At 36.6% G+C, this 21842-nt stretch overlaps 1 long non-coding RNA gene across 1 annotated transcript; it reads left to right on the forward strand.

The window, feature by feature from the left end:
• Positions 1–10032: 10032 nt before the first annotated feature.
• LOC145694018 (uncharacterized) lies at positions 10033–21136 on the forward strand. The gene is made up of 3 exons (XR_014132888.1): positions 10033–10245; positions 16718–16856; positions 20990–21136. It is a non-coding gene; the product is annotated as an uncharacterized LOC145694018 (long non-coding RNA).
• The last annotated feature ends 706 nt before the right edge of the window (positions 21137–21842 follow it).

The raw sequence follows: 21842 nt of genomic DNA on the forward strand, positions 1-21842 counted from the left end.
TCTTCAGTCCGGTTTTTACTATGAGAATCTAGCAAATTTATGGCTCCTTAGCTTCCTGCTTGGTAGTTATTCAACTATTATATTAGTTTTACCTTTTACTGCAGCTTTTCTAGCTCCCCTTTAAGTTCCCAAGCTAGACGATCAGGATCCAGTGTCTTCAGTAAAATTCTTGCAGGGAATGGAATAATTGCGCCCTAATATCATAGCGTGGGTTTATCAGCCAATCAAAACTAAGCATTTTGGCGGTGGGGCTTTGAAACGAATAAAATTTGGTAAAATCTGGATTAAACTAGATTTTAGAAGGACCTAGGTATCTAAAAGAGAGGTGAAGGGTGGTCCTGAAAATTCTGTCGAATTTTAGATTGGTTATTTGATCTGAAAGTTCTGTCCAATAGTGGATCTATATTTTCAGATAGCACTGACACCGTAAGAATTGTAATAATCCATTTACACATCCATATACAAGACTTATAACTAATTTAAAATATAAATAAAGGTATTGATTCCCAAAACTATAATTCCTAATGAATTTTTTACAGTTTCCCATGTTAATTTAAAATAGAATAACAAATAAAATTACGAATTATATGAACAGCCAGAAATTTTTTGTTAAACATCAAGTACAGTCGGTGCAAAAAATTTCGGGCACCCTCCTATTAAGAACATAATATCATTAGACTGTAATGGCATATTACATGATGATCCGACTTTTCCAAGCATACGATAAAAGATTCATTTCAGACGTTCCACGGAATCAGTGGCGGATCCAGGATATGATTAAAGGAGGAGCTAAACCATAGTTTGCCGCTTCATCCAGTGTAAAGCAGGATTGAAGCCCATTTTATCCAGTGTTTACCTGAGCATCAAGGGGGAGGCTATAGCTCCTATAGCCAGGCCCGTGCTGGGACACTAACAAGGGCGGTGGACAAGTCTACTAAAAGGACACCCAAACAAATGCGACTCTCTCCCTCCACCGACAAACTTTGGGAGGCGATTCCTTATACGAAATGAAAGGAAAAAGTTCTAATGAACATGGGCCGAAAAATGCCTCTTTTCAGAGTTATGATCCATTGAAAATTCGGAAAATCACTTTTCAAAACTCCCTAACTTAGAAACTATAGGACCTATCCCAAGCGGTTTAAGGAATTATACAGGAACTAGTATGTTCTCCATGTATCCATGTTTTACCATCTTCCGTTATCGGTGAAAGGAACTGTGGAAAGGAAGTTGAAGTATAGGGATACTCCTTTAAGTATAAATGGTGTGTTCGTTTCACTGGAACCGGTGAATTCTGAAACATGGATATTTAGATAGAGCGTATACCAGTTCCTGTGTAATTCCTTAAACCGCTTGGGATAGGCCCTATAGTTTCTAAGTCAGGGAGTTTTGAAAAGTGATTTTTCGAATTTTCAATGGATCATAACTCTGAAAGAAGGCAGTTTTCGGCCCATGTTTATTAAAACATTTTTCTTTCATTTCGTATAAGGAATCAGCCCCCAAAGTTTGTCGGTGGAGTTACCTACCACCCTGTATATATATATATATACGGGTGCTATTTTATATCAAAATCACAAACTGTTTTAGTAACGTAAATAGTAAGCTGTGGCAACCTTGAAATCCTCTTTACTAGGGAAACACTTTCTAGTTCCTATAGATTAATAAAATTTTTGTCAAACAAAATAAAGATAAGTATATCAACTTAAAACAGCTCTATGGCCTATGGACACAAGTGGTTCAATGCCGCGATATTGGAACCAGTTTCTACTTTATATTCCTATCTCTGTGAGATCCATCCTAATATCGTCCTATCTGCGCCTCGGTCTTCCTAATGGTCGTTTTCCTATTTGAATTTCCAGTTAAAACCTTGAAAGCGTTCCTAATTTCTTCCATTCAGGCTACATGACTTGCCTGTCTGAACCTCCTATGCTAGATGACCCTAACAATATCTTGTAAACGGTATAAATTATGCACTTCTTCGTTGTGAAGTTTTCGCTGTTCACCATTCCCTTTCCTCTCGGGTTCGAATATTCGTCTCAAATCATGTTCTCAAATACTTTGAGTCTGCGTTTTTTCCTAAGCTTAAGAGACTATGTTTCGCAACCATACAGCACACTGGCATGATTATCGTTTTATGTATTTTAAGCTTCAAATTTCTCGACAGAATTCGCGACAACAAAAGATTTTTAACTGATTATTAACACTAAATTTCTTGTTTTAGTCGACATCAAATTTGTTTGTGATTATGGCCTTAGTCCTTTAATAGTGATCCTAGATATTTGAAAGTATCCACTTTGTCGAAAGTATTATATAGTACTCAAACGCATCCATAATTTGCAGTATTACGATCCCGACGAACTTCCATGCATATAGTTTTCTCTGCATTCACTTCTAAGCCCCAATCTCTGCAAACGTTAATAAAGATTTCTACATTTCTTTCTATTGTTCTATCATCGCTATTATATTTACATCATTAGCATGCGCTACAACCTGGTAAATATCATACATAGGGGCAGGAGTTTTTCGCAATTTGAAATTAAATATTTTGCATTTAAAATTAAAAATTTCGTATTTTGTCACATTTTCAGATATAAAATTTCTCATTTAGTAGTTTATTTATTTATTTTATTATATTTATTTTGACTTATTTTACATGTCGAGGTTAAGGCTATATGTAGCCTTATCCACCACCTAAACATGACACAAAATTGAAAAATCAAAGAATATAGCTGACAATAGCAAAAGAAAAAAAAAGTTAGAAAGTAAAAAAAAAAACACAAGAAACAGACTGTCACTTGAACACACACACACACACACACAAATATAATATAGTGCTACATAAAGTACATACATGTTATAATATGTAATAAGTGTTGAGTTTCATATCTTTATGACAAGCTTCTCTATTGGCTCTTCTGTCTCTGTGTCCATTCAACCCTGCTTCGATAACAATAAATTATAAACTGCTCTTTTAAAAGATGCTAAAGATTTTGACTCACGTACCGAGGTTGGCAAAGTATTCCAATCACGGCACGTTGAAATTATATATGATTTGGAGGAATAAGTTGATCTATGAATAGGAATTGCAAGTTGGCTATTAAAACGTGATCTTGTGTCCCTCTCATGGAAATCGCTTAAAAAATTAAGATGTTTTAGAAGATAGGAAGGTTCTCTAAAAGTAAGTGTTTTATACAGCAGTACCAACGAGTGCAATTTTCGTCGTTGCTGCATCTTCAGCCATTGCAGCTTTTCAAAGAATGGCGTAACATGATTTGAGAATTTTAAGTTAAAAATAAAACGTATACAAGCATTTTGTACTCGCTGCAAACGCTTTTGTAAATGTATATCAGCGTCAGGTAAGGCGGTGTCACAGTACTCCAAATGTGGTACCACTAGGGTTTGAACAAGTTTTTTTTCAACTGTGTTGGTAAAAAGTTTCTTAATTTGCTGAGAGAATGAAGAATTCCAAAAGCCTTCTTGCATGATGCGTTAATTTGATCGGACCAAGTTAAATATTTGTTAAGTATGACGCCAAGATTTTTCACAGAGGAAGAGAAGGGAATATTTACGCCTTCTAAAGTTATATTGGGAGCAAGTGAAGCATCTATTAACGTCGTTGCACGTTTGGAAGTAATTAAAATTGACTTTGATTTGACTGGATTTATAATCAAACAATTATTTGCTGACCATTTAGCCAAATTACTCAAGTCTTCGTTCATCTTTGTTATACAAGTATCTATTTGCTTTGGTGAAGAAGATAGATACAATTGAACATCGTCCGCATACATGTGATACTTACAGTGTTTTAGAGATTGTGCTAAGTCATTAATATAAAGGCAGAAAAGAAGAGGCCCTAAAACACTACCTTGAGGAACCCCACAAGGAAGGTTACGCTGACCAGAAACTAAGTTGGCAACCACCACATACTGTTTTCGGTCGCATAAGTAATTTTGGACCCACTTAGCAGCTGAAGTAGAGAAACTAAATTTTTGTACAAGTTTCTGTAGCAAAATAATATTGAAATAGGCTTTAAGTCTTCTGCAGATCCGACATCCTTAGTCTTAGGGAGAGGCAGGACTCGTGCTGTCTTTCACAAGACTGGAAATGTTCCGGTAGTAAGGGAAAGATTAAATAAATTGGTAATTGGGGAGAGGACGAAGGGTAATATTTTCTTGATCAATATTATGCTTATTTCATCAGCACCTATAGCAGTGGATTTTATCTTCTTAGTCGCTTTCATTACATCATGTGGGGTAACACAAGTGAAAGAGAAAACATTTTCTTCAAAATTAGGGATTTGTCCTGTATTATCAGATCTTGCATTTATCTGTGAGCTAGAACTATCAATTCTACAGAAATAATTGTTAAGATAATCGGCAGAGAAAGGAGCAGCTACATCCGGCTGGACTCTTTTGCTGCTACGAATGCCAAGTAGCTTCAAATTTCTCCAAAGATGGGAGGGATTCTTGTTCTCAAACAGGGTGTAGGAAAATTTTAATTTCGCATTACGCACGGCTTGATTACATCTATTTCTAAGGATCCTATATTCCTCAAATTTGTCATTTAAGTAAAGTTAAGTAAATTATTTCACAAACTCTAATATAAATTATACAAATTCTAATGTAAGCCCAATATAAGTAGGCCTAATAAGCAATAAATCAATAATGCTACTTAGTACAATGAAGTTATTCTTTATGCAGTTACTAACAATACACTTACTTTCTTCTTCTTTTACAAGTTCAAAAACTTAAAATACACTAGCACAGTATCATCACAATTGCCATCACAAAACACCACACATTGTATTAGTTATACACAGAAAACATATATACGTGTAAAAACACATACATACTATAGATTAGTGCAGTATCTTCTAGTATATCTCGTCTGCAAATTATTATTCTGATGAAACGTGCAGCATGTTGCATGTTTCAACATTTTCTTTCATTGTAGCTTTCTATCATTGATTACCAAGCTGTATTAAAAAAAATAAATCCTTTCACAGTTAGTATTCGTTATTGGAAGCCATTTTGCCGACAGGCACAAGTTATGTAAGTTTAAATTTTTCTCCCCTTTGAAACATTGTACTTTTTATTTCTGTATTTTAACAACTAAAATTGACGTTTTTAAAATTCGCAGTTTGTCACGTTTTGCGGCACATTTCGCTCAAAATGTCAGTTATCGCATTTTGTCGCGACTTCAAAATACCTATTTCCTTACTCAATCTGACGTAGTTCGTTGGAAAACCAACTCTCGGCTTTGTAGGAAAACTTTCGCGATTTCGCAACTTGCGAAAAACTCCTGCTCCTAATCATACAACTCTAGGAAGTGATTGATTTTCCTTATAACGTACTCCAGAACAAAGTTGAATAATAATGGCGACAACGTGTATCCTTGTTTCAGGCCGTTCTCAACGTGAAAGCTCGTGGACAAGAATTTCCCTACTCGGACTTTACTTTGGGATTCATTTAAGTATATCTTAATTAATCTAACTAACTTTTTCGGTATTCCAAATTCTGTAAGAATGTTGTACAATTTTTCCCTCCTAATCAAATGGTAGGCCTTTCTAAATTAAATTAATAATTGATGTACCAGGATATTGTATTCTCATTTCTTTCCGAGTATTTGTTGAATGGTAAATATCTGGTCGAGAGTTGATCGATTTTAATTAAATCCGCACTGATAATCTCCAGTAATTTAATTTCCATATGGAGTCAATCTTGCTAATAGAATGTTAAGAGAATTTATAGAATGTTGACAGCAGAGAAATGCCTCGATAATTATTACAATCAGTTTTTTGCTTTTCTTTTGAATTGGAACAATGATTGATTCTTTCTACCCTTGTGGTAATTCCTCCTTGTTTCAGATAAGAAGAATGAGTTTTAATTTTAGCTGGAGGGGAAAATTTTTGGAACAAAATACACAGTCAGTCAGAATTTCGTCTACACCAAGTAATTTGTGTTTCTTTAATTATTTTATAGCGATTTCTATTTCTGTTTGGTTAGGTTCTGGAATATACGGAATATACTGTATGCATTTCACTTTCTCCACGAACATTAGTTTTTGGCTGCGTGTTAAGTAAACTGTTAAAGAAATGTTTCCATCTATTCAACGTACTATATGCATAAGTGATAATTATTCCGCCGGCTTTCGTTAATATATAAGCCAAGGTTGAGCCCTTCTTGAATTTGTTTATGCTCTTTATGCTCCCAAATATTTTTATTTTTACTATTATCTTCATGTTCATTAATTTTAGCTTTCAAAAACTCGCGTTCCTTTGTTCTGAAAGTTTTGGAAGTTTTCCGCCAGATGACAATGAAATTTTATGTACATATCTCATTCGGATTTTGTAGCCAACTCTGTTTCTCCGGTTTTCTCTTCTTTGCTAGTTTAGTGCATTCCTGATCGAACCATGGTTTGTTCCTTCGTTTCTCGCATGTCCCAGTTTTTCTTTTGCTGAAATCGTGATGCTGTCTCTAATTTTCAACCCAAGTATCCTGAACATAGTGTACTTCCAATCTTCTAAAACCGAGAATCTATTCGACACTTCAATTTGCTATGCTTCTCTCACGTGGCTCTCCTCTAATGTCTTCCGTTTTCAGATGTGGAATATTTCCTTTATTCAACGATAATCTCTCTCTTATTATCGCTGCTACTAAGTAGTGATCAGTGCCACAATCAGCTCCTCTAAACGACCGGACATCAATTATGTTAGATTGTCTACTTCTGTCTACTAAAACGTGTTCAATTTGTTTATGTCCTTTTCCATCTGAAGTCCAAGCATATTTATGAATGTTGCGATGTGGGAATTTTGTACACTTCACGATAAGGGTTTTGGATGTTGCAAAGTTCACGAGTCTAACGCCCTTGTCATTACTTTCCTTATGCAGGCTTTCATTCCCTACAACGATTTGAAAATTTCTTCTCGTCCTACCTTTACATTGAAATTTTTGTATTGCATTGCGGGATTGGTCAATTACCCGCTCTATTCCTTCGTAAAACTGCCGTTTATATCGTCATCTTTATTTTATGTAGGGACATGTACATTTGAATTAATAAGATTCAAATGACTACTGACCCTTAAGAAAAGTAAAAGAAAATCTATTATTAACAAATGAACCCATGTAATTGCTGATATTATCCGTTTGCGAACGAAAAACCCTATTTCTAGTTAGTAATTTTTAGTTCCTTCCCCGTAAAAGAACGTAAAATTTACGGACTACTACATTTCCTTCCCATCTAACTTCCTGATATTCTACTAGGTCCATCCTCTATTTCTATAACTCATTCGTTACGGATTTTAACGCGCCTGTCCTATAAAACACTTCTTACATTCCATGTTCCAAATCTCATGGTCATTTTACTTTGCTAAGTTCGTGCCAAGTCATCAGCCCTGATCCGAAGACCCTGAGAATATATCTAAAGAAGTCTTTTTTTTTTCTTTTACAGTATGAGATTGTTAACCTGGTACCAAATTTCCAAGCTGAAGGACCACCCCTTGCGGTCTGTCCACGACTACTTATTTAGTATATTTGCAGCTAACTTCTATATCAAGGCCGCCTTCTCGATCGGGAACCTGAGGACGCGCCATGCCGTGGTGACAGGAAGGCCACATTTCACGGAATTTAATATAGTTATATTTTAGAATTACAATAGGTAGTGATTATCCGAACACTGCTTTAAAATACACAGAATCAACTAATATACGGAGACTGTGTAAGCTTCTATGCGGTAAAAATCGTAAATTAGAAACAGAGCATAATGTCAGTGTAGTATTTTATGAATGCTTCATACGTTTGACTGTCTGAACTATTCTTGATTTCTCACAACGTTTTGTTTTATACATAAGTAATTTTATACATATTTGTGCAAATGATTATCCTCTTTACTTGTTCTCGCCAATAGCAACTGTATGAATTTATAGTACAAAACTGGTACACAGAAGAATAAAAATGAGAATTAAAAAAAAGAAACATTTATCTACTGTATAATGTGATATTTCGCAGTTCACCTTATGTAAAGTGTGCACTGTACCTTCACAATTTCTTTATTAACACCCATTATTTGAATTTATTATACACACCTGGTACACAAAACAAGTAAAACGACTTATCTATAATGTGATGTACACTGAGAAAAATCCATTATCCGGACAGCGGTATATTGTACAAATACAAGGATTCGTTATGTTTACTAAGGAAATCTGTACGGAGCGTACTTTATCCATATGCTACACAGGTACTGCCTTTTACCCGCTTAGATATTACATCATGTCGCTGCAGGATGTCTGACTTCTAACAATCTTCTGTATTTTACATACATATACGTATGTTAAATACTTCAGCTATATGTTATATACCTCCATCTGTGTGTGAGATCCAGGCCGCCTATAGACACCTCTTTCTTTCGCCATGGCTGACGTCATTGAACTACCGTCTTTTGCTTGCGAAACGAGGTTGTTTACAAACGGAAAAGAAGAGAGGAAGGAAAAATGCTTGGGTAAGTACACTAGTTAACTATTACTTTAGTTAAATATTCCATTAATTATATATTCTTTTAGTGTAACTTGCTTTAATATAGTACTAAGTAAGTAATGTAGTTTACGAATACAATTCTTACTATTGTAAAACTCGTTAATGATTGAGGACAATGGAATGGGTGAATCTGAATTTTGAGAAATCTTTGAATATTAATGTTTTGAAACATTTTACATTTCAAGGTAGCAAAATGAATGTTATGTGTTTATTCATTCCGTTTTATATGTGACGATTTATTACTTGGTGCAGATTTACTACAGGGCTGCTTAACATAATTGCTAATAAACCGTTTTCAGCGCGAAAATTCCCTTGTGTAGTGAAGATTTAGGATTTAGATTTCTGGGCTTTCGGCATCAATGGCCTTGTTAGCCCGTCGCATATGAGGGATGACTTCCCTCGGTGATCACACTATCCGGGGAAAGGAAGGGAAGAATGGATTGGGGAAAAATGGGGCCGCGGTGGCTCAGTGGTAGAGCGTTCACCTCTGGTGCTTGGGGTCCCGGGTTCGATCCCAGCTCCCGCCAAGTGAACTTTGTGGTGGACAAACACCGTGTGCGTGGGTTTTCTCGGGGTTCTCCCGTTTCCTCCCACTTTCTTCATTCCACCATTTCATACATTACTCATCATCACCGTCTCCTTTAGCCTAACCGGCATAACCGTGGGACGTAAAACTCAAAGATTTCATTTTCATTTTTGGATTTCGGAAGGGAGAAAACGGCTTGGGACCTATATGTTAGGTACCACTCCGGCATTTGCCTGCTGTGAATGAGGAAAAGCCAAGGAAACCTCATTCAGGATGGCTGGACTTAAAATCTTTTGATACTTTTTCGACCGAGTTCCCCCACCGGGATCGAACCCGGGACCGTTCGCACCGAAGGCGAGAGCGTTAGCGAATACGCTACGCGGGGCCACTAGTGTAGTTTAGAAAACTCATTTTTACTAGGATATTTGCAAGATTTTTTTTTCTTTTAGTTTAACGCCCCATGATTGTACATCAATGTAAGAGAGAAGGTGACGATGAGATACATGATAATGGTGGAATCAAGAAAATGTAAGGAAACTGGAAAGTCTTAAGAATAACCACAACTACAGTGTTCACCAAAAGCCTATTTGTCGGGAGCAGGAATCGAACCAGGGACCTACCGCGTCAGAGGTAAGCGCTCTCAGAGCTTTCTTTTGTTTAAAGAACTTGTTTACAATGATATATATATATATATATATATATATATATATATATATATATATATATATATATATATATATATATAACGAAGATATTGACATATTTTACAGCCTCACTGAAATTTAAAAAAAAAAGTAGTCAGGGAGAGCTTACTTGTCAGGTTTTTATTTTTTAATTTAATTTATTTTTATTTATTTATTTTTCTTTGTTATGTTCCCTAGTTAATTAATGTTTGGGTTACTGAAAATTAAAACCTTTTTAGTATTATTGTTATGTCATCACTTTGGAACCAAAACGTTAGATTTTTTTCTTGTGTTTTCATATAGGAAGTTGGTGAGTTTGTGCCTTAGCACTGGTTTGGTTTCTAGAACGTAATTGAAGGTCATGTTGAGTTGAGTCTTGGTGGGTTTGAGTTCGTGAAGTGTCAGGCACTGCTTGTGCCCCTGTCTTCTGTTTGTGATGTTTCCTGGCTTTGGGCTGTGACGTATTTATGTTGAGGAGTACCAACGAAGGCCGCGTGATATACAGGTAGCTACAACACAGCTTCAACAGTTAACGAGTGCCATGTCTTTGAATTTCAGCTTTCGTTACGGCGTGATAATGCAGTATAGTGCTAGATTGAAATTCTATGGGTGGTAAAAACGGTATGGTAAGAAATACAACGTAATTGTTATTAGTTTAATTAGTGTTTCTTCATAGTATTGTTTCACTATTTCTAGAAGGAATTAAGTATTAACGAAGTAATGAATAAGCAAAAGAACACATTGATTGACGTTTACTATTTCTCATACTCCATTGAGAATGTTTTGATCCTCAGTTGCGCAAACATCCAGTGTGCGTTTATTTTCTTTCTTTTTTGGGGGGTTTACACTGCCTCACAGATGAGCTCTTTCGTGGCTAAGTGGTTAATGAACACGCCTTTGGCGTGGGACACCCGGGTTCGATTCCCGGCCGGGGGCCGCGGTGGCTCAGTGGTAGAGCGTTCACCTCTGGTGCTTGGAGTCCCGGATTCGATCCTAGCCCCGCCAAGTGAACCTTGTGGTGGACAAACACCGTGTGCGTGGGTTTTCTCGGGGTTCTCCCATTTCCTCCCACTTACTTCATTCCACCATTTAATTCATTGCTCATCATCAGCGTCTCCCTTAGCCTAACTGGCATAACTGTGGGACGTAAAACTCAAAGGTTTCATTTCATTTTTTCTTAATCTCTTGCACCGACCGACCGATCTCGATCAAATTTCCAACGTAGATGCGCTTCTGGCCTGGGAGTGTTTTTAGCTATTTACTTTGACAGTAGAACTTAGGGGAGGGGGAGGAGGGGGACAGAAAAAATAAATGACTTAATTTACTTTGAAGTGTAAAAGTGCGAGCGTTTTCTTCTCTCTCTCTCTCTCTCTCTCTGTCTCTCTCTCTCTCTCTTCACTCCTCCAGTCTCCTCTCACTTTTAGGGCCGCGGTGGCTCAGTGGTAGAGCGTTCACCTCTGGTGCTTGGGGTCACGGATTCGATCCTAGCCCCGCCAAGTGAACCTTGTGGTGGACAAACACCGTGTGCGTGGGTTTTCTCGGGGTTCTCCCATTTCCTCCCACTTACTTCATTCCACCATTTCATTCATTTCTCATAATCACCGTCTCCTTTAGCCTAACCGGCATAACCGTGGGACGTAAAACTCAAAGATTTCATTTCATTTTTTCCTCTCACTTTGATTTCATGATTTCGCACTCTGATGAAAAGTATTAAATACCGCCAGGAAAAGTACTAATATATAACCTCTCTTTTAGGCGCCCCTCCAACCACGCGCCCGGGACACGTGCTTTGCTTGCTTGCCCATAGCTGCGGCTCTGTGAGCTACATAAGTAACATACAATGCTTACGTAATACTTTGGGTCATAAGCAGTGGCGGCGATTGGACGTTAAAAGTGGGGGGGCAAGACATGATCTGAATATTTGTATATCAATGTTAATATACAAACTTCCCTGGTTGAAACTATATACATTAATAGGTCATTTGAGAAAAGTGGGGGGGCAACTGCCCCCCTTTGCCACCCCTAATCGCCGCCCATGGTCATAAGTACTATTAAGAAAGGAAGAATTGCATTTTTTTAACTTTGGGAAAGGAGCTACTATGGGATTAAAGTTAAGGTAGGAAAGGCAACACATTCCAGTCTATGCTTTCACCCAGCAGACATATTGTTTGGAACCAAAAAAATGTGACTTTTGGAATCTTGTACTTAGGTTCACAGCGGAAGCGACGAAATAACTTGAATCATCCATTGTAGCTCTCCCCGCAACCAGTTTCTAAAATGTTGGCAATAAGTTTGCGAAACGAGAGGTGACGACTCCAATTTTGGGTGAAAAGTCGCTATAAGAAATAATCGAGAAATTCATTGTCTATAAGCATTGTAAAAGTTGTAGATGTAAACTAAACAATATGTTCTACTCACTGGCGCAAATCCCGGGGGGGGGGATGACGGATACATGTCCCCTCCAATCTTGGAACTGAGGGGGACTTCTCCCAAATAATCCGATTTGAAATGTGTTTTTTGGGAGAAATTTGATGATTTTTGTCCGATTGCTACAAAGGAACGTGAGATGTCCCCCAGAATAAGCCTCAAATCTGCAGCCTCCTAACGCTAAAGACAACTCTGATCCTCCACAACATTGTTTTTCAACTTCATAAGTATTTTGGACATCGCCAAAAAAAGTATGGTAACGGTCTTACCCTCCCCCCCCCCCCAATGTTGAAGACAGATTTGCGCCGCTGGTTCTATTCACATCTTTGTAAACAGGGCGCAACCAATCCTTTAATTCAGGGATCATTTCAGGTTGTTTCGGGTACTTTTGTTCATGTTGTGGTCAAAATAGTTCCGAAATAATTAACACTACAGTACTTACGTTAAGCAATTTTTTGTAAAAGAAAAAGTGCAGAATAATTAAAAGACCCCAGAGGACAAATATAACAAACACCTTCTTCGCCTTTTTTCACGCATCTATAGCTAATCTTGTTGCTATCGGTAATGATGTATTACGTGTGTCTCTCAACGGAAACTCTGCGAACTAAAGGACATCAAGTTTGTAGTTATTCTTCGTTAGAGGGCAAGGGTAACATAACAATGCAGGATTGTGGAGTAGTGAGTACGCTGTATTTCCAAACTCTTCATCACTTGCGCTGATTAAAACAAACAAACAGAAAAAAATAACGTAAAAACTGTTTTGAACTAATAATGCTTCTCTACAGATGAACATTTTGTTTGCAGCAAAAAGTCGCTAAATGTGTAAGTAGGTAAATCGTTATTTAAAAATCACCCAAAAAAGTCTCCAATCGGAATTTTTTTTTTTTTTTTTGTCGTTATCGTAGGGCGACCATACGTCCCGTTTTGACCGGGACAGTCCCGTTTTAGGGGCGTGTCGCGGCCGTCCCGTCAGTAGATGGAAAAAAGTAGTATTCGTCCCGTTTTATGTAAATGAAAGAAGTAAATAACAAACCCAGTACCTTTACTCCTTTTAAAAGTATTAATAATAACAAAGCGGCAAAAATTGAACTGAAAATCCCTATATTAAAAATACTCTATAGTTCGCAGTACTGCTCGAAAGGCAGCAGAGGTTTTAGCAGTTGGTTGTGTGTTAAACAAACTTCAACGTGTCTTTCCTTTTTCATAAGTACCCGCTCTGTAACGAAGAGAGAGAGGGGGAACACTGATATCAAGGCACTGATAAGAACAAAGGTAGATCTAAAAGTCTAGTGTTGCAAGAACCTGTCCCGTTTTTAACTGAAAATTTTATGGTCACCCTGAACTATCGTTGAGGTCGAATTCCCCTTATTTAGCGACTTTACCCAAAATTGGCAACATTGACCCCCACCGAACAACACCCCGTCATCTTGAGCCTAGCCAGCATAATAGTGGGACGTAAAACTTAAAGATTTCATTTCGAACAACACTCCCAGAAACCTACTGTTATACTATTCTCAAACCACCCTTTCGTACAGTTCTCCCTATTCGAAAAAAAAAAAAAAAAATGTAAATAGCAGTGTTCATACATAAATATGGAACTCAATTTCCCTGAATTTTGCAGGTTTTCCAGGTATTAATTTTGCAATTTCCAGGTCTAGTGGAAGAAACTAATAGTACGAGAACACATAAATTTTAAGAATACTATATTTATATATTTGAGAATGGCCACCCTTCTCCCCAATGAACGATTGCAATTAAATATTGAGTCACAAGAAAATAAATAATTAAAATAAATAAAATTTAAGTTGAAAAATATTAAGTTGAGAAGCCTACTAAGGGAATTATATAATACTTTTGTTCCATACTTGAATACATTCAAAATATACAAAAAAATATTGGCTTGGGGAAGAAAAAAGGGCCCGCGAGATTTTAACTGATTCTTGCAGTACTCGACGACAGAAATAGATTACTGAAAGAATTTTCAAAATCGGCACAGGCAAACATGAAGAAAATCGCATTTTCAGGTACCGGTTCAAAATGAGAAGAAAAAAGGACCGCGAGATTTTAACTGATTCTTGTAGTACTCGACGAGAGAAATCGATTAGTGAAGGAATGTTCAAAATCGGCGCAGGCAAGCATGAAAAAAAATCGCACTTTCATGTACCGGTTCAAAATGGGGAAGAAAAAAGGGCCCGCGAGATTTTAACTGATTCTTGTAGTACTCGACGACAGAAATAGATTACTGAAAGAATTTTCAAAATCGGCACAGGCAAACATGAAGAAAATCGCATTTTCAGGTACCGGTTCAAAATGGGAAGAAAAAAGGGCCCGCGAGATTTTAACTGATTCTTGTAGTACTCGTCGAGAGAAATCGACTAGTGAAGGAATTTTCAAAATCGGCGCAGGCAAGCATGAAGAAAATTGCATTTTCATGTACCGGTTCAAAATGGGAAGAAAAAAGGACCGCGAGATTTTAACTGATTCTTGTAGTACTCGACGAGAGAAATCGATTAGTGAAGGAATGTTCAAAATCGGCGCAGGCAAGCATGAAGAAAATCGCATTTTCTTGTACCGGTTCAAAATGGGGAAGAAAAAAGGGCCCGCGAGATTTTAACTGATTCTTGTAGTACTCGAAGACAGAAATAGATTACTGAAAGAATTTTCAAAATCGGCACAGGCAAACATGAAGAAAATCGCATTTTCAGGTACCGGTTCAAAATGGGAAGAAAAAAGGGCCCGCGAGATTTTAACTGATTCTTGTAGTACTCGTCGAGAGAAATCGACTAGTGAAGGAATTTTCAAAATCGGCGCAGGCAAGCATGAAGAAAATTGCATTTTCATGTACCGGTTCAAAATGGGAAGAAAAAAGGACCGCGAGATTTTAACTGATTCTTGTAGTACTCGACGAGAGAAATCGATTAGTGAAGGAATGTTCAAAATCGGCGCAGGCAAGCATGAAGAAAATCGCATTTTCATGTACCGGTTCAAAATGGGGAAGAAAAAAGGGCCCGCGAGATTTTAACTGATTCTTGTAGTACTCGAAGACAGAAATAGATTACTGAAAGAATTTTCAAAATCGGCACAGGCAAACATGAAGAAAATCGCATTTTCAGGTACCGGTTCAAAATGGGAAGAAAAAAGGACCGCGAGATTTTAACTGATTCTTGTAGTACTCGTCGAGAGAAATCGACTAGTGAAGGAATTTTCAAAATCGGCGCAGGCAAGCATGAAAAAAAATCGCACTTTCATGTACCGGTTCAAAATGGGGAAGAATAAAGGGCCCGCGAGATTTTAACTGGTTCTTGTAGTACTCAACGGGAGAAATCGATTAGTGAAGGAATTTTCAAAATCGGCGCAGGCAAACATGGAGTAAATGGCATTTTCATGTACCGGTTCAAAATGGGGAAGGAACAAGGTCCCGCGAGTTTGAACCGCTACGATGTATGTTTACGAATGTGCCCGTCTTCTCAAATTTAGTTAATTACTGTGACACTGAAACATGTGACACAGAGTCACATTGTGGATGACTCTGCAATCGGCAACCACTGCACATATACTCCTCCCGCCCCACAGTTTGATTATTTCGATCCATTCCTCACGTGCTAACGGCATGGTTCAACATCTGCAAGAAAGAGGTAAATGTAACGTTCAATTGGCAATAGCTTTTCACCAAATTAAGCTGCATGAAATCTGATTGCATATTTGACATACTGAGAAAATTCTAGCCCGTGGCCATATGTATCACATATCCCACCAGTTCATAAAAATTTTGAACACAAAATTACGGTCGTCCGTGTGACGTACTCCCAAAAGGCCTAATGTGTATCACCCACCTCACATTCAATGAAACCACATCCGTGTAGAATTAAGAAAGGAACCTCTTATGATGTATACAGGATGTCTCAAACGTTCCCTGACATAGGGTAACTCTGTTATTATCAGAGTTACGACAAAATGTAAGAGGAAAAACATCTCGAAATATGACGTTTTCAATCTAAAATGAACACTTTTTTAAAAAATCGGACAAGATGAATGTGCTGTATACTCTTTATGCACCCAATTTTAAATGAAAATGCAACGTTGTCATTTACCTGGACCCACGACATAAGTGAATGAAGTTACTGTTTGAAACGGGGGCTGGCCATCGACATGTTAGCGTAAAAGACAGTAACTTCACTCACTTCTGTTGTGGGTCCAGGTAAATGGCAACGTTGCATTTTCATTTCACATTGGGCGCATAGAGAGTGTACAGCGCAAACGGGTCATCCGATTTTAAAAATTCCTTCACTTTAGATTGAAAACATCATAATTGGATATGCTTTTCCCTCCTACATTCTGTTGTAACTCTGATAATAACAGAGTTACCCTATGTCAGGGGACTTTTGAGACACCCTGTATACCTTATTTAATGTATGTTTGATGTCACTATAACTGTAGTATAATTTAGTTTGTTTAAATTTACAATTTAATACAAGTAGATTCGGATTTACATGCGTAGGATTTTGTATGCATCTAACTAATGAATTCTTTTATTTTTATGCTTAACTTAGTGACTTGGCTTTGGACTGCAACTGATTATTGTAACCCATTATTGCTTGAGAAGAAACAAGATATCCGAATCTTCATTTGGAGAAATCAAAGGTCTATTGGAAAGCTGGGGATTACAATCATTAATTTCTACATTTCAAGGTGCGTAGTAAATTATATATTGTGTTTATTGTTAAATTACTATTATTGGGTTTAGAATCAATGAAGCACTTCATGATATTTTATGGGGATCAAGATGGGTGCCGGATAGATAAGTATTTGAGCGTCAGGCTCTTATTTCTTTTCAATTTAATATTTAATCAATGATTATTTTTCTCCCTCATTATTCCACCAAATCGTATTCCAAGATCATATATCCATTTTTGTTCGATATATCCATATTTTTGATCTCTTTCATATTTCTATATTTTCGATTTTTGATATTGTTTATATTTCGATATTGCTGTATTTTTCGATATTTCGAACAAGTTTCGATAGTTTGTCGACATCGATTATCTATATCTAAATTCGGATATCCCAAAGCCCTATCGAGCACCCTCCGAAATGAAGTTTTTGGCTATGGACCTGATTAGGGATGCGCACGAGACAAGACGAGACAATTTTTGTTACGAAATTCGAGGCAAGATAGAGCTTTTCCAATAGAAACGGATCCAGTTTTCGAGACGAGACAACTTTCGCGGCACCTTTTCGAGAGGAGACAACCTCAAATCTTTTCTCTTGCGCATCCCTAGACTTGATCATGAGTTATCAAAAAAAAAAAAAAAAATGTTAATGAGAAATAACATGTAAATACAATATAGGTAGCTAGAACATTTTTGTTTTCATTCTTCAGTAATGCATTGTTATTAATCTCAGGGGGGCGGTGGCTCAGTGGTAGAGCGTTCACCTCCGGTGCTTGGGGTCCCTGGTTCGATCCCAACTCGCGCCGTGTGGACTTTGTGGTGGACAAACACCTTGCTCGTGGGTTTTCTCGGGGTTCTCCCGTTTCCTCCCACTTTGTTCATTCCACCATTTCACTCATTTCTCATTATCACCGTCTCCTTATCCTAACCGCCATAACTGTGGGACGTTAAACTTAAAGATTTCATTTTTTATTAATCTCAGCATTTTATAGTGTATTCTTAAGCTTAAGGTGATGTATAATTAAAGTTTGAATTCAGTTAACTTATTTTGTTTCTCAGATTGTTTTTAAAATGTATGTACAATTGTTTATGTTCATTCTCAAGAGTTTAAAGTGACGTATAGTTATTAAACATAGTATTTAATATTGTACTCTTAACGTGGAAGTGATATACAGTTAACTTTTGAATTCAGTAAACATTTTTCTTTCTGAAATTGCTTTAAAAAGTATGTAAAAACGTTTTTATTTTCTTTCTTGAGTGCTAAAAGTGATGCAAAGTTATTAAGCTTACTACTTTATATTGTATTCTCAACCCTAAACTGATACACAGTGCGTTTTTGAATAAATTGTCAAGTTATTTGAGTGATGAACACTGGTAGAAAATCCTGACTACTACTGGAACATTTTGATTTTAAGGTGACGACTACTGGTGCAAGGATTTTAAAATATTGTTTTTCCTTCAAGGGCTACTCCTTTTTGAATTCTGACTACATGGTCACTATAGGAAGGATCAGTGAGTCTTTCCAACTATGGTACAGCTCCGACAGAGTCACGATGCTCAGAGAAGAAACAAAATAGTATGTTTTCAAACTTAAAGTGAGAACCACTGGCGTTTTTACCTTGCTATGCAAAAGTAAGTGAGTACTCCAATGGGGTTCCAATGCGGTACCTAATTTCTGCATTTTAGATATATGGAAATACATGTCTCTAAAATGTAAAGAACTGATTTTTTTTAGGGGGGGGGAATAAACTATAGGTATGTGGGGCTTGCATACTTGACGCTACAATTCGGAAATTGAATTAAAATATGACTAACGGCTATCAAGATGTTGTCAAATAAAGGGAGGACCAACACAGTTAAGGGGTTTTCGTGTTAGATGCTAAAATTTCCGAAATCGGTCATGGAAAGTTAATAAACACCAGTAGCAATTTCATCTTAAAGTAATTAGATATCTTCATGGGGTGTTAGAACATCATGGAGTCTACCAAAATTAAATTTTAAAAGCTTTTGAAAATATAATCTGACATTTGTAAACAGTATTTGAAATATGTATTTACCCAAAACTTCCAGCTAGTACATCTAACATCTGGAGAAACACTGTGAAATAAAAGCTTGAAATTTCGGAAACAATTATTGGTCGCAACAAAATTAAATAAGATGGTACTTCTATGGGTTAAATCAGTACCTCAGTACAATTTCGATCGAAAGATTAGTTCAGTCCTAGGTTTTCTTCAGGCAATTCCAATGGTTCATCGAGCTGTACAAAAGAATGAAAATTCGCTGTCAATATCTAAGATAGTAACCAAGATAAAAGGAATTATATATTTTATGGCGTAAAAATAGAGATCTTTATATATTTGTACTTTTGGGTCTTTCCTATAAGAAAAAAAAATCAGAAAACTACTGTATATACCTTAATAGACAATTCAATGGGCGGGGACACAGTAGCTTAGTGGTAGGGTGTTTAACTAATCTTTTTTTTTGCAGAAACTATTGGAGTATTCACTTAACCCGTAGAGATACGATCATACTTAACTCCCTATTTAATTTTAAAATTAAATAAAAGGAAATATTTCAGTGTAGCGACCCACGATTATGCATTTTAGTCTCAGGGAGATTATGATTAAAGCAAGTGAATGTTGTTGACAGAATTGATGGAATGCAAAGGTGGGAGGAGAGTACCCCGAGAAAACCCACGAATACGATGTCCACTACAAACTGACTTGGCCGTGGATCGAACCAAGAACCCAATACACCAGAGGTAAGCACTCTACCACTAAGCCACTGTGCCCCCGCCCATTTAATTGTCTATTAAGGTATATACGGTTGTTTTCTGAAATTTCTTCTTCTTACAGCAAATACTCAAAAGTACAAATCCATGTGGGTCTCTATTTTTACGACGTCATAAAATACATAATTCCTTATATCTCGCTTGCTATATTAGATATTGACAAAAAATGTTCACTTTATTTCAGAGCCCGATGAACGCTTGGAATTGTCCAAAGAAAATTTAGAGCTGAATTAATCTTTCGATCGAAATTGTACTGACGAGTCTGAGGTTCTCACTTAACCCATATAAGTACCATCTTATTTAACTTTTGTTAGGATCAATAATTGTTTTCTGAAATTTCAAGATCTAATACGCTTTTATTGTATGGTGTCTCTCTAGCTGCTAGATGTACTAGCTGGAACTTTTAGGTAAATACATATTTCTAATACTCTTTACAAATGTCAAAATATATTTTACAAAACTTTTAAAATTTAATCTTGGTAGACCCCATGATGTTCTTAAACTCCATGGAAATACCTAATTATTTTAAGATGAAATTGCTACTGATGCTTATTAACTTTACATGACCGGTTTCGGAAATTTTACCACCTAACACGAAAACCCCATAACTATATGGATCCTCCCTTTATTTGACAATATCTTGATAGTCATATTTTAATTAATTTTCTAAATTGTACTGTCTAATATGCAAGCTCCACGTACCTATGGTGTCGCTTTTTATTTCACCATATTTCGGTAACTGTTAGGCGTACCGACTTGCGGTTTCGGTAAACACACACCTCTAACGTTCTTTAAAACGTTATTAAGACATATTTTAGAATATTTAGAAATGAGAGTTCTGGGAATATCATGGTACCCGAAAACCCCCATCAGGGCGTGTGTGTAGTGTATTTAATTGAAACTACTTTTGAGGTTGTTGTAAGCCCTCGTAATTACGTTTCCGAAACTGCACCATCTAGTACGCAAACTCCACAGTTCTGTAGTGTCGCTCTTTATTTTCCCATATCTCGATATCCATAAGGCTTACCGAGTTGAGGTTTTCGGTAAACAGATGTCAGTTCCTTACATTTTAGAGACATATATTTTCATATATCTAAAAAATACAGACATTAGGTACCCCATGATAGCCCGAACACCATTGAGGTACCCACTTACTTTTGAATGGTAATACATTTTGAGTTGTTGTTCAGCATCAATAAACACTTCATAGTTTTTCTACGTGCAACCCAAAAGTCCATACCTGACCGAACATATTTTGTCCATTTAATCTCAAAAATGTTAAGATACTTTGTATTGTTAAGTACAACCAAATTAAGCACACTGAATATAACATTTTAAATATTTTCTGATTTTTGTTGCAGGTATTTCGTGCATCAAACCAGAATTCTGCTTGAAAGACAGTCAAAAGAAGCAGTGTAGGTTGTGGCTAAAAGTACGCCCTTTCTGAAGACAGACTCAGTTGTACTTACATTATTTTGTACGAATATATAACCCTAATAAAGATACTGTACTACAAATTATTTCTTTCTTCCATAAATTATAATAAAATATTATCTCTGTTTAAAGAAAATGATTTGTTAATGTTAAGTCATTTTAATTATTTTTCTCTGTAATAAGAACATTATCCCTAGCAATATTTTTTATCTTTGTGCTATTGCGATTGGATGAAGTAAAATTCTATACGAAGCACTATTATTTCAGACATGCATTAATAACTAATGTATTGTTCTGTATGTAAGACAATGTGTATACTGAACATGTCTAGCGAAGGTGTTGTTTTAATACAGAATCTATAACTCAGCTTTTCAGTAGTCAACTTTATTGGGAATCCGAAGAACGAAGTTAAAAAAAAAAAAAAAAAAATGTTGGACTTACCAGCGTGTGTGTGTTCGAATTCTGGACTAATCCAAATTATCCAGAGAAATCATTATATATTTCTTTGTTGCTATTTCAGATGTATCCTTTATCCAAGTCGTATGAAACGGAGACTTCATACATCGCTATACTTTGTATGAACTATGTTCCGTATTTACTTAATCACTTTGTAACTTTCTCTAGTGTTGACAAGGCCGCAGGTGTCAATCGAATAGTTTAGTGTTTCACTCATGTCACCTTGTGACTAAGGTACGTCCTGTTGGTATATATATGGTACTGGGTTCAATTAGCGATAAAATACATTTTTAGCGTTAAACAAATGCAAAAATCTACACGAAA

This window comes from Thermobia domestica, chromosome 9, assembly GCF_964235325.1.
Source record: "Thermobia domestica chromosome 9, izTheDome1.hap1.1, whole genome shotgun sequence".
In the NCBI taxonomy this organism is placed as follows: domain Eukaryota; kingdom Metazoa; phylum Arthropoda; class Insecta; order Zygentoma; family Lepismatidae; genus Thermobia; species Thermobia domestica.